The sequence below is a fragment of the Chenopodium album genome, chromosome 7 (assembly GCF_948465745.1).
Source record: "Chenopodium album chromosome 7, dcCheAlbu1.1, whole genome shotgun sequence".
Lineage (NCBI taxonomy): Eukaryota > Viridiplantae > Streptophyta > Magnoliopsida > Caryophyllales > Amaranthaceae > Chenopodium > Chenopodium album.
In genome coordinates, this window is record NC_137840.1 from 75,693,564 (window position 1) to 75,707,157 (window position 13,594).

The window sequence follows — 13,594 nt, forward strand, 5'->3', positions numbered from 1 at the left end:
TTATAATTAATGGAATAGCTAAGTTAAATAATTGATCAAGTATATAAGAACTCTTCCTGAAGAGAATACTTACAAAGAGATTAAAGATAGAAATGGAAGGACAGCAGCAATTCCCTCAACCTAGAGTAGTTATACTTCCAAGCTTAGGCATAGGCCATATTATCCCACTTGTTGAATTCGCCAAACTCCTCGTCTCCCATTTCAGCTTCTCTGTCACTCTCTTACTTCCTCCCACTGAAGCTAAACTCTCCTTCCTTGACTCCCTTCCTAAGCTCATCTCCTACTCCTTCCTCCCTCCCCTAAACCCAACTAATATACCTCAAGATGCGACCCAAGACTCCACCATCTCCCTCACCCACTTCCACTCTCTCTCCTCCATCCGGTCCGTATTAAGTTCTCTGGTCCAACAGGCCCAGGTTGTTGCCCTTGTAACTGATTTATTTGGCACTGATCTCTTTGATGTTGCAAGGGAGCTTAATATTCCCCCCTATTTGTTTTTCACTTCATCGGCAATGACTTTATTGTTTGCCTTTCATTTGCCAAAGTTAGACACAATGATAGAGTGTGAGTACAGGGATATGCCTGAACCGTTGATTTTGCCTGGGTGTGTGCCACTCCATGGAAAAGACTTCGCGGAGTCCACTCAGAATCGTAAAGATGATAGCTACAGGGTGGTGCTTCATCATATGAAGCAATATATGAGGGCTGAGGGAATATTTGTCAATTCTTTTCTAGATCTGGAGCCGGGTGCTATACATGCTTTCCAAACTGAAGACCCAGATTGGCCTCCAGTTTACCCGATCGGGCCAATAATTCAATCAAGCTCAGGTCTGGTTGAGGATGGAGCAGAGTGCTTGATGTGGTTGGACCAGCAGCCACCCCGATCAGTTGTATTTGTGTCGTTTGGAAGTGGGGGGACTTTGTCATGTGAGCAACTTAATGAACTGGCCACTGGACTTGAGGGAAGTGGGCATAAGTTCTTATGGGTTGTTAAAAACCCCGACAAGAAGTGCTCTTTAGGGTCAACAATCAGCGCTAGAAAACAAGAAAATCAATATGAGTTCCTACCCAAAGGATTTGTTGAAAGAATTAAGGATCTAGGTCTATTGGTCCCATCGTGGGCGCCACAAATTGAGATACTGAGCCATAAAGCAATAGGAGGATTCTTGACTCATTGTGGATGGAACTCGATTCTTGAAAGCATAGTTCATGGAGTACCCTTAATTGCATGGCCACTCTATGCTGAGCAAAAGATGAATGCGGTTATGTTGACTGAAGGGCTTAAGGTGGCTCTAAGGCCTAATACAAACAAACATGGTCTTGTTGAGGCTGAAGAAATTGTTAAAGTTGTTAAGGATTTAATGGAGGGTGAAGAAGGAAAGATTGCTTACAACAGGATGAAGAAAATAAGTGATTCAGCTAAAAAGGCTACAAGTGAAAATGGGGATTCCATGAAGTTGCTAGGTGAAACCACTCTCACTTGGCGTGTTTTGGATAGGCAAAGTTCATCAAATAGTAACAAAGTCTAAATTCCAAAAAAGAGGTGATAATAGATGAGGTAATAGTGGTACCCTCATTTTACACAACTCCGTACCTCCTCCCCCCTTGGCCACTACCACAGCGCAATGCCTCTCATCTCTTTATTTGCCGCCAACCCTAATCCAAACATGCCCATTTATTTTCTTTTTTATTGTATTACCGCTTAAGAGAGATACAAAGAATGACTTGTCAGGCAATGTCTCAACATGTATTAGTTGTTCGAAGTTTGAATTAAATTTACCAATTTTCACAAATTTCATAGTACTAGACAGCTTATTCTAACCCCTTATTTTAAGTTAAACAAGGATTTCACCAAAAGGAGTCCTCATAATCAGTTCATCATCAGCAGTTTCTATGCATCATTCAAAGTAACAGCATCTTTAGAAATTCAATGACAAGTTTGTTCGAACATCTAAAATAGTGTATAACTAATTGACAGCCCTCAAAACCTCCCATTTTCCAGGGCCTCTTATTTCATGTTATTTGGTCCAGTGCTTGGAGTAGAAAAAGGTTTCAATAGAAACTCACATATCAACACAATTCACACAAGATAAGAATGAAACTACACTTGACTAAGTGTCTACAATAGAACAAAGCACCCCAAAACTTTATGCCTATAAACATGCAAACATCTTACAATCACACAGTGAAAAATAATTACTTCGTAAACATAAGCGAAAAAAAGGAGATGCGGTGAAAAGGCAAGGGTAAAAAGGCAAATTGATTCAACAAGGCACTTTTCATTTATAATTTTGAAGGGATGACATGTCAAATGATTTCAATAATCACAAAGCAAATCGTATTCGAATATAAAACCACTTCTTAGACGACCCAGCATTTAACCATCAGTCCTAACTCACAAGATAAACTGAAAAACATAAGAAAAAACTCAGAACATTCTTAGCACAAAACTTACAAAACAGATCTACTGTGATGAAGACTCGTTCTGTTTCTTTGGCACTGGCTTCATGAGAGGATCCTAAATTTACAAAACCATGGATAAGCAAAATAATAACATGAAATGGTCAATCATCATAAACAGTTTACGAAATAAGGATGCTTCAAACATTCCAAGAATTTTATCCACTATATTTAATAAGCATTCAAGAAAACTAGCAAGCTACTCTCCCCTGATCCCACAAAGAGAACCTGAATCTCTAATCATCTAAAGATCTTAACAAATTAAGTCATCATTATTCTAGAGTAATGTCTCATTGTCTCATACTAGATTAGAGTATTCACAAAGGAATCTGTTCCCCAGCGGTTTCCATAAAAATCAAAAGAATGCTACACATGAAGCAACAAACACTTAACCCCAGTTCTTTTGAGACACAAGAGTATAAGGTGTCATATATTTGGATAAATATCCAAACAATCGTCTGGCTTTAAAGTTAAGAAGATGTCAAACCAATGTTAGAAACCAATCATCCGGAGGACTATTCCTAAAACAATGCTGCCATTGAAAAATGTAAAACTTAACTACCCTAGAAACATCATAACCTACAGAATAGTATCCCACCCTACTCAAAGCCACTATTTGCCTCAGTTAAACGATAGTTTTAGCTTAAAAGATTCGCAAGAACGAAAAGAAGGGCAAACAATAGACAACAAGCTGAAGTGAATTTGAAACTCTTTATTAATGATTTATGCCGAGGCCAATGCCAACATAGGAAAAACGATGACATCGAAAACCCTCAGCTTAAGTATTTATCTCGAATTCGCTTTAATTATTCAGTCTACTCATCAGTCATCATAGTCAGTTTATTATAATTAAAATGATGTCTAGCTTAACCATCCAACCACAAATAATATAACATCAAGCAGAATCAAAATCAAACCATAATCAAAATCAAAATCAAAACCGAAAGCGAAAGCAAAAGGATTAGGTAGAAGAATGTCGAACCTCGCGAACAAAGAGGAGATTGCCGATGACAACGGCGCCAACAATGCCACTGGTGATCACCGCAGTGCTGGTCAACAGACTCCACTTTCTGTATATCATCTTGTTTCCGAAAATTCTCTTTCTTCTTTCTCCTTTTATATTCATCAAAAAAAAAGGAAGAAAAAACATTAATTATGTGATCACCAGAATCTGGAAATACTTACCGAAATTTCCAGAAAAGATTCAAATAGGAGTAAATACTTATTCAACTCAGCACATCCAACTTAAATCTAAATTTGGTAAATTAATTGATTAATTTGATAACAAACGCTAAATTGCTCAACTAAATTGCCAGAAATTGAAATCAAGTAAACCAAAACCTAAATTACACTAATATATAATCAATACAAATGAACATAGCTGAATCTATAATTAATTAGTAGGGAAATAGAGCGGAATATAGAAATTGAAGAGCAATTACCAGAATATGAAGATGAACGAAATATTTGGGGGAAGTAGAAAACTTTAATCGAAATTCAAGGAAACTCAAAATTGGAGAAGATTTGATGATGGAAGACAGTGAGATTAGGAACGAATCCCATTGACGAAAACTCCAACTCCAAATTTACAATTATGGGCTTTGGTTTAGATATTACCCAGGCCTTGGCTTAAACCCAAACTTAGAAATCTATTCGGTAAACATTTTTCCGTTTTTTTTTTTTTTTTTTTTTTGATGGCTGAGGCCTGGCAACGGGTCGTTCAGGTCAGGTCATTTCAAGTCGGGTCGCTTTTGGGTTAGTAAATATTCGGGTTGATTTTGGGTTGAGTCTGGTTAATCTGAATCTGCATAAAATCGGAAAATAAAATAGACGGGTAAATTGTTAATAGGAAATGTCATTCTTGGTTTCACTTTTAGTATATAGTTATTGATGATTCTGGACTTATAACAGATTTTAGAACTATATTCAATACTATATCAATTATACACAACAATAGAACGATGGTACTTTGTACATATCACAAAATAAAAATAAAATAGCCCAAAGTCATTAATCCTCTTTGTTTACTCCTATAGTCCTATGTATGATCCTTGATTTAAGAATACTAATTAATCTATCAGTAATAATTTATTTTAGTTGACTTAGCTTATTAACACAAAATAAATTTGCAAGTTGCCCTAAGAAGACATCGTGTAATCGTGTATTATGAATACATATAGCATTGCATAATTAAATGAGAAGACAATTTAACACTAGTGGTTTTTTTTTTGGTGAACAATTTAATAACACTAGATAGTTGCCTACATTATCACCATAAAATCTAACATTATTCAACCCATTATACATTATTACATACTCATTCCATTTTTTGTTAGTTCAAAACTAACTTAAAACAATGGAACAAAAACAACTAAATGTTGCAATAATCTCAAGTCCTGGGATAGGACATCTGATTTCATTTGTTGAGTTAGCTAAAATCTTAATGTCACGTTTCAACTTCACCATTACACTTATACTTCCTTCTAGGGTCAATGATCAACCTAGTGAAGCACAAACTTCCTTGCTTTCTTCCCTCCCAAATGCCATTTCCTACGTCTACCTCCCTCCTATTGACCTCTCCCACGTAGAGACCGACGACCTCGATGTCGTTATCTCCCTCGTTGTCGTCCACTCAGTTCCGTTTATTCGGGATGCTTTGTCCGCCCTCCCAGGCCTTGTCGCGGTTGTTACTGATCTTTTTGGTACTCCGGTGTATGACGTTGCTAGGGAGTTAGGTGTTGCGCCTTACTTGTATTTTTTTACTAATGCTATGTATTTGCTATTTCTTTTTTACTTGCCTAAGTTGCATGAAACGGTGTCGTGTGAGTTTCGTGATATGGTTGACCCGGTTGTTTTACCCGGGTGCGTGCCGATCCATGGTAAGGATTTTGAGGATGGGCTTCAAGACCGTAAGAGTGAGGCTTATTCTTGGATTTTTTACCATCTAAAGAGGTATGGTTTGGTAGAGGGGATTTTGATTAACACTTTTTTGGATCTTGAGCCTGGGGCTATCCGGGCTTTACAAACCGAGGATCCGAATAGACCCCCGGTTTATCCGATTGGACCGATAGTGAGATCGGGTATGGATATGGGTAGTAAGGTGGGTGGGTTGGAGTGTTTAAGATGGTTGGATCAACAACCATCTAGGTCAGTTTTGTTTGTATCATTTGGGAGTGGGGGGACTTTGTCTTATGACCAACTTAGTGAATTAGCAATTGGGCTGGAGAAAAGTGGGGTGAGGTTTTTGTGGGTTATTAAAGGCCCAAATGAAGAATCGTCTTTTGGGTCATACTACAATGGCCATGATCAAGATGAATCTTTTGGGTTCTTGCCTAATGGGTTTGTCGATCGGACCAAGGACCGTGGACTTTTAATCTCGTCATGGGCCCCACAAATCGAGGTGCTAAGTCACAAGTCAACGGGTGGGTTTTTGACTCATTGTGGGTGGAACTCGATTTTAGAGAGTGTAATTCATGTTATGCCTTTAATTGCATGGCCCCTCTATGCGGAGCAAAACATGAATGCAACTATACTCGAGGAAGGACTAGAGGTGGCACTAAGGCCTGAGATCAACAAGCATGGTATAGTTGAAGCGGATCGTGTTGCTAAAGTTGTCAAAGAGTTGATGTTAGGTGCAAATGGGAGGAGGATTCGTAATCTAATGAAAGAATTGAGTGATTGTGCTAAAAGAGCTATTAGTGAAACCGGAGATTCCACAAAATCGTTAAACGATGTTGCTTCTGAATGGATGTTGGCAAAGGCCAAGGAATGTTCCAACATATGAATTTGATGCTGTAAGATCTATTTTTGTGATGCGATTCTTCACATATAAACTTATTTTATTACCTTAATATGTCGGAGAGTTTGAGATCAAGTGCTACTAATGTATACTTTGTGGTTCAAATTACTTGCTTTAATTACTTTTTCACAAGTTTTTGTATCCTACTTTTTTCTTTACAGATTTTGATCTCACACTAACCTACAAAGTTAGAATATACGAAGTATAATTTTTCTATTGACTTTATCACGTTTTTAAAAAATTATTACTCCTTATGTCTTTATACAAACCTCATTCTTGAGAGTGATGATTAAGGCCTTGTTCGGCAAATGGTTGTTGGCGGTTGACTGGTTCACTTGGCTTGTTTGATCAACCGGAATGTCTGGTTATTTATAACGGCTTTTGAAATTGGTTGTTTATAAAAGTGTTTGATAATTTAGTTGTTGGCTGTTCATTAGATAATTTGTGGGCCAACAAGCTAAAAGCCAAAAAATAAAACTACTCATAGCAGCGTTTTCATTTTGGCTTGAAAGCCAGGTTTTTCGCTGAATGAAAAGTCAATTATCAAACACTTGTAAAAATACAGACTCCTATATAGTTTTGCAAATGAGGGCAGTAGAGAAAAAAAAAAAGAGTCGTGTGATGAAAGAGATGGAGATAATTTATTAACTAAAATGAAAATTGATGCATTTAATAAAAAAACTCCCCCTATTTAAAAATTGATACTCCACTTCTAAAAATGAACGAAGATGGTATTTATCTTGGTAAGAAATTGGGTCTGTTTTCTTCAGCTTCAATCATTTCATTTCATTTCCTAATTTCTTTATCTCATAAATAATTCATTTCATTTCAATTCAGTTCAACTCAATTCAGTTTAATTCATCATCTCTAATAAAATTAGTTCACCTTAGTTCAATGAATCAGAATAGACCCTAACTTACGTAGTACCAGTATTATTTAATTTTATGCATGGTAAAGAGGGAAGTTAGCGGGAGGAAAGGAGGATGATATGAGAAAAACAACACATGGAATATATGCAGGTAGCCAGGATCATCATACACATACGGTCAAGTACACAAAACTACAAAAGACTCCCCCACACCTTCTAGAATCCCTCACATCAGTGTTGTATTGCGTCATTCAAGGATCATCATTACGTCACCTACTCACTTTTGTCTATTGTTGTCAACATGCCAAGATGAAACCAAAACTCATATGGACTATCAAATAATTGTTCCCTTCATACTTTATCTATTTTAATTTCATACAATTCATATGCAACACTTAGGGCCGATTCTCCTACGATTATTTTCACTTCAGTTTAGCTCTAATAAGTTCAGTTTAGTTCAGCTCTAATAAGTTCAGTTCAGTTCATTTCAGCTTAATTTCCTTCTCTTATAAAATATTTATTTCAGTTCAGTTCAGTTCATTTCAGCTTAATTTCCTTCTCTTATAAAATATTTATTTCAGTCAATGAGAACAGACCCTAAGCAAATTAAAGTATGCTAAATAAAAGTTTGAATATATACTTTGTATGGGAGTATAGTAGAAACAATGTCCAATTTTATAATCTTAATAAATTTCTATATAACATTATTTATTTTCATTTGGGTTATTTTTGCTATAACTTGGTCAATAAAAAATAAGGTAAAACAATATATTTGCAACATCAAAAAATATGATTCCAATGAACACCGTAGTAAATTGAATTAAATTGAGTGTCCCTTATCTAACTAAACTATAAATATGAATTGAATAGGTAGGGCATGTTCTTTTCAGCTTAATATCAGTTCAGTTTAGTTCATTTCAGTTCAGTTCCTAATTTTCTTCTCTCGTAAACACTTCAGTTCAGATCAGCTCAATTCAGCTTGATTCAATTCAGTTCAGTTCAGCACAACTCAGATCAGTAAATCAAAACAGACCCGTAGTCATTAATTTGAGTTACTTGCTTCATATCTCAATCACATCCTAGTCTATTTTTAATTATTAATAACATTACATATCAACCATGCATACCTCGATTGAGATAAACTGGTCAACCATGAAACAATCTTATCAACCTTGATGAGAGTTTCAAGTTTAAATTAATCTTACTATTAGGATCTTTTTAGGGTGGAAATTTCCTCTTTCCTCACGTACCTTTATCATCTAAAAATTTATCATCATAATTTTCATGAGGTTCCAATCTAATAAGTCATCGTCCTCCACACTAAAGACGAGTAAAGGCCTACCAAGTACATTGATATCGGTCTGGCAATTTAGGTGAAGTTTCTCATCTCATAATAATTGGATGCATACAAACTCAAATTGGGTTTGACATATGCTAATTACAACAAAAGGCTTACGTAAGAATGACGTCACCATCACGCATAAATTCGCTTTCTATGAACTTGTTCAAAGAGATCGAGTTCCTTTCATGGTCTCCATCATTGGCCTCTTCAACGACGTCACACATTAATCCAAGCTAGGCGAGTACACCATTTTTGGACAGCAGCCGAATCAATTTTCTAAAGTATATATGGAGGTTGAAAGAATAAAATAAAGTTATTTAAATTAATTATTGACTAATTATTAAAATTATATGATTATAAAAAGCTATCATCTAACGACATACTTTGCATATTTATATTGGAAAAAAGGATAATCAATCTCAAAAAACAATCTTTGCACATGAACACATCATGATTGAAAATTACATACATTGATGTAAAGTTTTTTTTGTATATACTTTGCACTTTATACTTTTCTTTATCTATATAAATAAACAAAAAACACAAAAACATCTTTTATTTAGATTGTTTCAGAAATTCGAGAATATAGACGAGTACGGAGCACAAGACACACAATCTTGATCATGATAATGTTTTTTCAAAGTCAATTTAATACGAGTATATTCCTATTTTTTAAAAAAAAGTCTTACCTAGATGTTTATACCCATTTATTGATAAATAATCCTACTATGTTTTATTAAGATGAACAACAAACTTAGCCACTTAGGTCTTTCCAAGTGCTATATTTTAACTTGTATTATAGTATTAAGACACCATTTTTTCTTTTGTAAAAATTACTTGTATAAAAATTGAAATCATAATTATAGCTTGTGAGTAATCAACAACTTGGATTTTTTGCCCTCATAAATAACCCTATTATTGGGTTTCAAATTCGTGACCATAAAGTTAAAAGGTGAATTTTTCACCAACTCCACTAAGATTTGCTTGATTTATGCAGAGTATATAGGAAGAACAAAAACGAACAAATGTATGTAATAAATCTTTTTAATTTACATGATTGTGGTGAAATTCAATGTAGATTGAGGAATGAGGTGTAACAAAGTAACTCCTACATTTTTTATTTTTATTTTTGTGTGTGTGTGTTATAAATATAGTTTTTATAATCGGTTTGTTTCCATATTTTATTGATTTTAAATGATATACAAATGATGATTGTGGATATCTTTCCTTTTTAGGCTGGATTATTATGTTGAAAGTTTTTTTTTTTTTTTTTTTTTTTTTTTTAATGATTTAATACTAATTGTATTTGGTGTAGGTGGAGGAACGAAGTGCCGAAAAGGCGAAAACCTCTCATTAATCTTACATTTCCTTAATAGTAACATATTAAGTATACAATAATTCAACCTAATTGATGAATTCTCCTTTCTTTTTGGGTAAAATTCTTATAGCCATCTCCTTTCAAATGTAAGAATAAAATAAAATAAAATAAAATAACCTATAGCCATCTCAATTATTCATAATATCTCATCTTCTATTTAAAAAACACTAATTCAATTAATCACGTTTATATAAATTCCAACAACTATATACGAATCATTATTTCTCTTTGAATTAACAATAGTGTCCAAAAATATGCAAAATAAAACCCCACCGAAATCCTCAATAAATAAATATGGGATATAAGCAACAAATCAACAATATAGTGAACATGATATGTTTCTGTTATGTCACAATTTTGATTATTATACTGTATTTTGACAAGTCCCCATTAACTTATACCAGCATATATGACTTATCTTGTTATAGTCTTACATCCCCACACGCACACCATTAGTCTCGTACCACTATACTATTACTATTTTATTTTTACCATTTTAAAAATTTATTCTACTACTATTAATAATAACCGTATTTTTAAAAAATTATTAAAATCATAAGCTTTGTTTTCTATAAATAGCACCCTCATAATCTTTTTCTTTCTCAACCACTAAAATTCTACAAAAACTTCTCAACATCATAAAACTACAATTATCCCACAAATTATAATCTAAGCTTTCAAAAATTCATTCTCCTCTTTATTAATTTGTTTCATTCTTTTGTGAATCAACAAATAAAAATGGAATCGCATCAAAATTCACCCCCTCACGTAGTGATCATCCCAACACCTGGGATGGGACACCTAATTCCCTTAGTAGAATTTGCAAAGAGAATTATCCAAATTACTCCTAAGTTACAATTGTCCATAATAATCCCAACTTTAGGGCCGCCAACACAGGCACAAAAGACCGTGTTGGCGGCCCTTCCAGAGGACCGTACCTCCTCCACCTTCCTTCCACCCGTCAATTTAGACGACTTACCTTCCGATGCTAAGATTGAGACTACGTTTAGTCTCACGCTGGCCCGGTCCGTTCCCGCCATCCGGTCTCACCTTAAGGAGTTGTATGATTCGAACCATAACCTCGTCGCCCTCGTTGGCGACCTCTTTGGGACGGACGCCTTCGAGGTGGCACCTGAGTTTGGGATGAAGCCGTATATATTTTTCCCATCTACGGCTATGTGTTTGTCTTTGTTCTTACATCTTCCGGAACTTGATGCTCAAGTTTCATGCGAGTTTAAGGACATGCAAGAACCGGTTTTATTACCCGGTTGTACTCCGGTTCATGGCAAAAATCTATTGGACCCGGTTCAGGATAGACAAAACGATGCGTATAAATGGACACTTCATCATGCTAAGAGGTATAATTTAGCCGAGGGTATTTTTGTAAATTCATTTGACGAGTTGGAAGAGGGGGCTTTGAAATATTTGAAAAACAATGAACCTGGAAGGCCTCCGGTTTACCCTGTTGGACCGTTGATTCAGACCCGGTCGAGTGATGATGAGAAGGTTGACAAGTGTGAGTCTTTGAATTGGTTGGATGAGCAGCCACGTGGATCGGTTTTATTCGTTTCGTTCGGGAGTGGTGGGACCCTTTCGCATAATCAGATAATTGAGTTGGCTAATGGTTTGGAAATGAGTGAGCAAAGATTTTTGTGGGTTCTAAGGAGTCCTAATGAGAAAACTATTAATGCTACGTTTTTTAGTGTTGAGGGTGATCCAAATAACCCTCTAGACTTTTTGCCTAAAGGGTTCTTAGATAGGACCAAGGAGCGGGGCCTAGTTATTCCTATGTGGGCACCGCAAGTTAAAATACTTAGCCACATGGCAACTGGCGGGTTTTTAACTCATTGTGGTTGGAACTCGACTTTAGAGAGCGTGGTGCATGGTGTGCCTTTGATAGCATGGCCACTCTATGCCGAGCAGAAGATGAATGCGGTAATGCTAAACGAGGGTATAAAGATCGCGCTAAAGCCTAAAGCTGACAAGAATGGACTAATTGGTCGAGGGGAGATAGCGATGGTTGTGAAAGGTCTAATGGAAGGTGAAGAAGGGAAGAAAATCCGAAATCGAATGAACGAGTTGAAGGAAGCAGCCAATAGAGTGGTTGGAGAAAATGGTTCATCCACAAAGGCACTTTGTGAAGTGGTTCAAAAGTGGATGTCTCACTAAAACTAAAGTCACAATAATTTGCATGAAGAAAACAAGTAAAAAAAGTCCATCCCATACTTTAGTAGTGCGTGTGAATGTAAAAACTTTTCTCATCCTTTCTCTGTTAAATTAGGCCCCTTCAATTTGTTGTTTATTACTCCGTATTATTAATTATTATCCTTTTAATTGCCATTAATATTATAATTATGCCAATAGTAGTTCTTCAGTCATAGTCCTAGTGTGTAACAGGGCATGATTGTACAGAGTATTAAATTTGATCAATTATTTTGTTATAAAAAAATAAATAATTAAATAAATAAACTTTATTCTGAAATTATTTACTCCTTTTTTCTCAATTCGATTCTACCTACTTTTTAAATAAAAATAAAAATGGTAGGGAAGTTGTTGAGAATTGGATGCAGATATATGCTACAGATTGGCAAGTGATAAGGCCTGGCCCAAAAATGCAAAAATAATAGAGGTAAATGGACCCCATTTTTAACAGGTAAAATTGCATTGGTAACTGTAGAAATTTAAAGTCATTATGCAATAATAATGCAAATATATACAGTACAATGGAATTGGCGTCTGCTACTCTTTTGGCCTATTTCATGGAAATTGCTTGGTTGTTGGAGGCCAAATCTTCAGAAAAATATGCATCAATAGTATACTCCTATGTTACATATTGATAATGATAGTATCAATTGCCAATTGGTGTTTGCTTGAGAAAGGTTTGACAACTTCCATCCTACCTTGAATAAAGGGGAAAAAAAAGGTGTGAGGAGTTTAGGAAACAAATAATGGTTGTGAACTTGTGATAGATTTATCGTAATTATCATCCTGTCATGTTTTTGTTTTGTTTTTTGGTGTTTAGAGAGTCACAAGGACGGAGATGAGAATCGATCTTAGGATCTTTTAAAATCGGGAGGGAAGCTCTAACTACTTGAGCTATCCCCCACTCTCTTATCACCTTGTCCATTGATTAATAGCAATAAGTCAATAACTATAATATTGAAAATTTATAAATTTTGTGTTTCTTAAGGAATAACGTATTACGGAATGCTTTGTTACTTAAGATCACCTTGCATGTCTTTAATGATCTTAATTGTTATAGTTGTCAACTAATACTTGTAAGTAATAATCAAGTGTTTAATGGCATTAATTTTTCCTGAAACTTAGCTTAGATTAACGTTAATTAACTCTGAGGGTGCTCTATTGAATTGTAGTGGAGTATGTTTGAAAAGAAGTGGAATATATGTGAACATGGAGTATTTTATTACAAGTTTATCCTTCAAGCCTCAAGCGTTCATGTGAATATGTGGAAATAGCATGGAAAAAGCCACTGTATATATTGATTTTTAATTATTTACTTTTGTTATGTTTAGAGGCATCTCGTAAATGTCCTAGTTTATGCACGTCTATAAGTCTTGTTCACAATTTTACAAGCAGAAAGAGTAGACTTTGAAGTTTGAACACCAACAAAATATGTGCTACACATCTGATGTATACATATGGACTATGTGTTGGGTTCGTACTTGGTACACATATGGGCTGCCTATGAATAATTGAGCTTTGCCACATATGTGATGCATACCAACT

General features: G+C 35.2%; 1 long non-coding RNA gene and 3 pseudogenes across 1 annotated transcript; 3 read left to right on the top strand and 1 right to left on the bottom strand.

Annotated features, from left to right (window-relative positions):
- The first annotated feature begins 92 nt into the window (after positions 1–92).
- On the top strand, positions 93–1,793 carry LOC145640696 (hydroquinone glucosyltransferase pseudogene; annotated as a pseudogene).
- A 466-nt stretch (positions 1,794–2,259) lies between these two features.
- On the bottom strand, positions 2,260–4,066 carry LOC145639639 (uncharacterized). Its single transcript, XR_014114923.1, has 3 exons — positions 3,903–4,066; positions 3,443–3,573; positions 2,260–2,518 (listed from the first exon to the last, which is right to left on the bottom strand). It is a non-coding gene; the product is annotated as an uncharacterized LOC145639639 (long non-coding RNA).
- A 707-nt stretch (positions 4,067–4,773) lies between these two features.
- LOC145640697 (hydroquinone glucosyltransferase pseudogene) lies at positions 4,774–6,244 on the top strand (annotated as a pseudogene).
- Positions 6,245–10,445: 4,201 nt separating this feature from the next.
- LOC145639640 (hydroquinone glucosyltransferase pseudogene) lies at positions 10,446–12,329 on the top strand (annotated as a pseudogene).
- Positions 12,330–13,594: the final 1,265 nt, after the last annotated feature.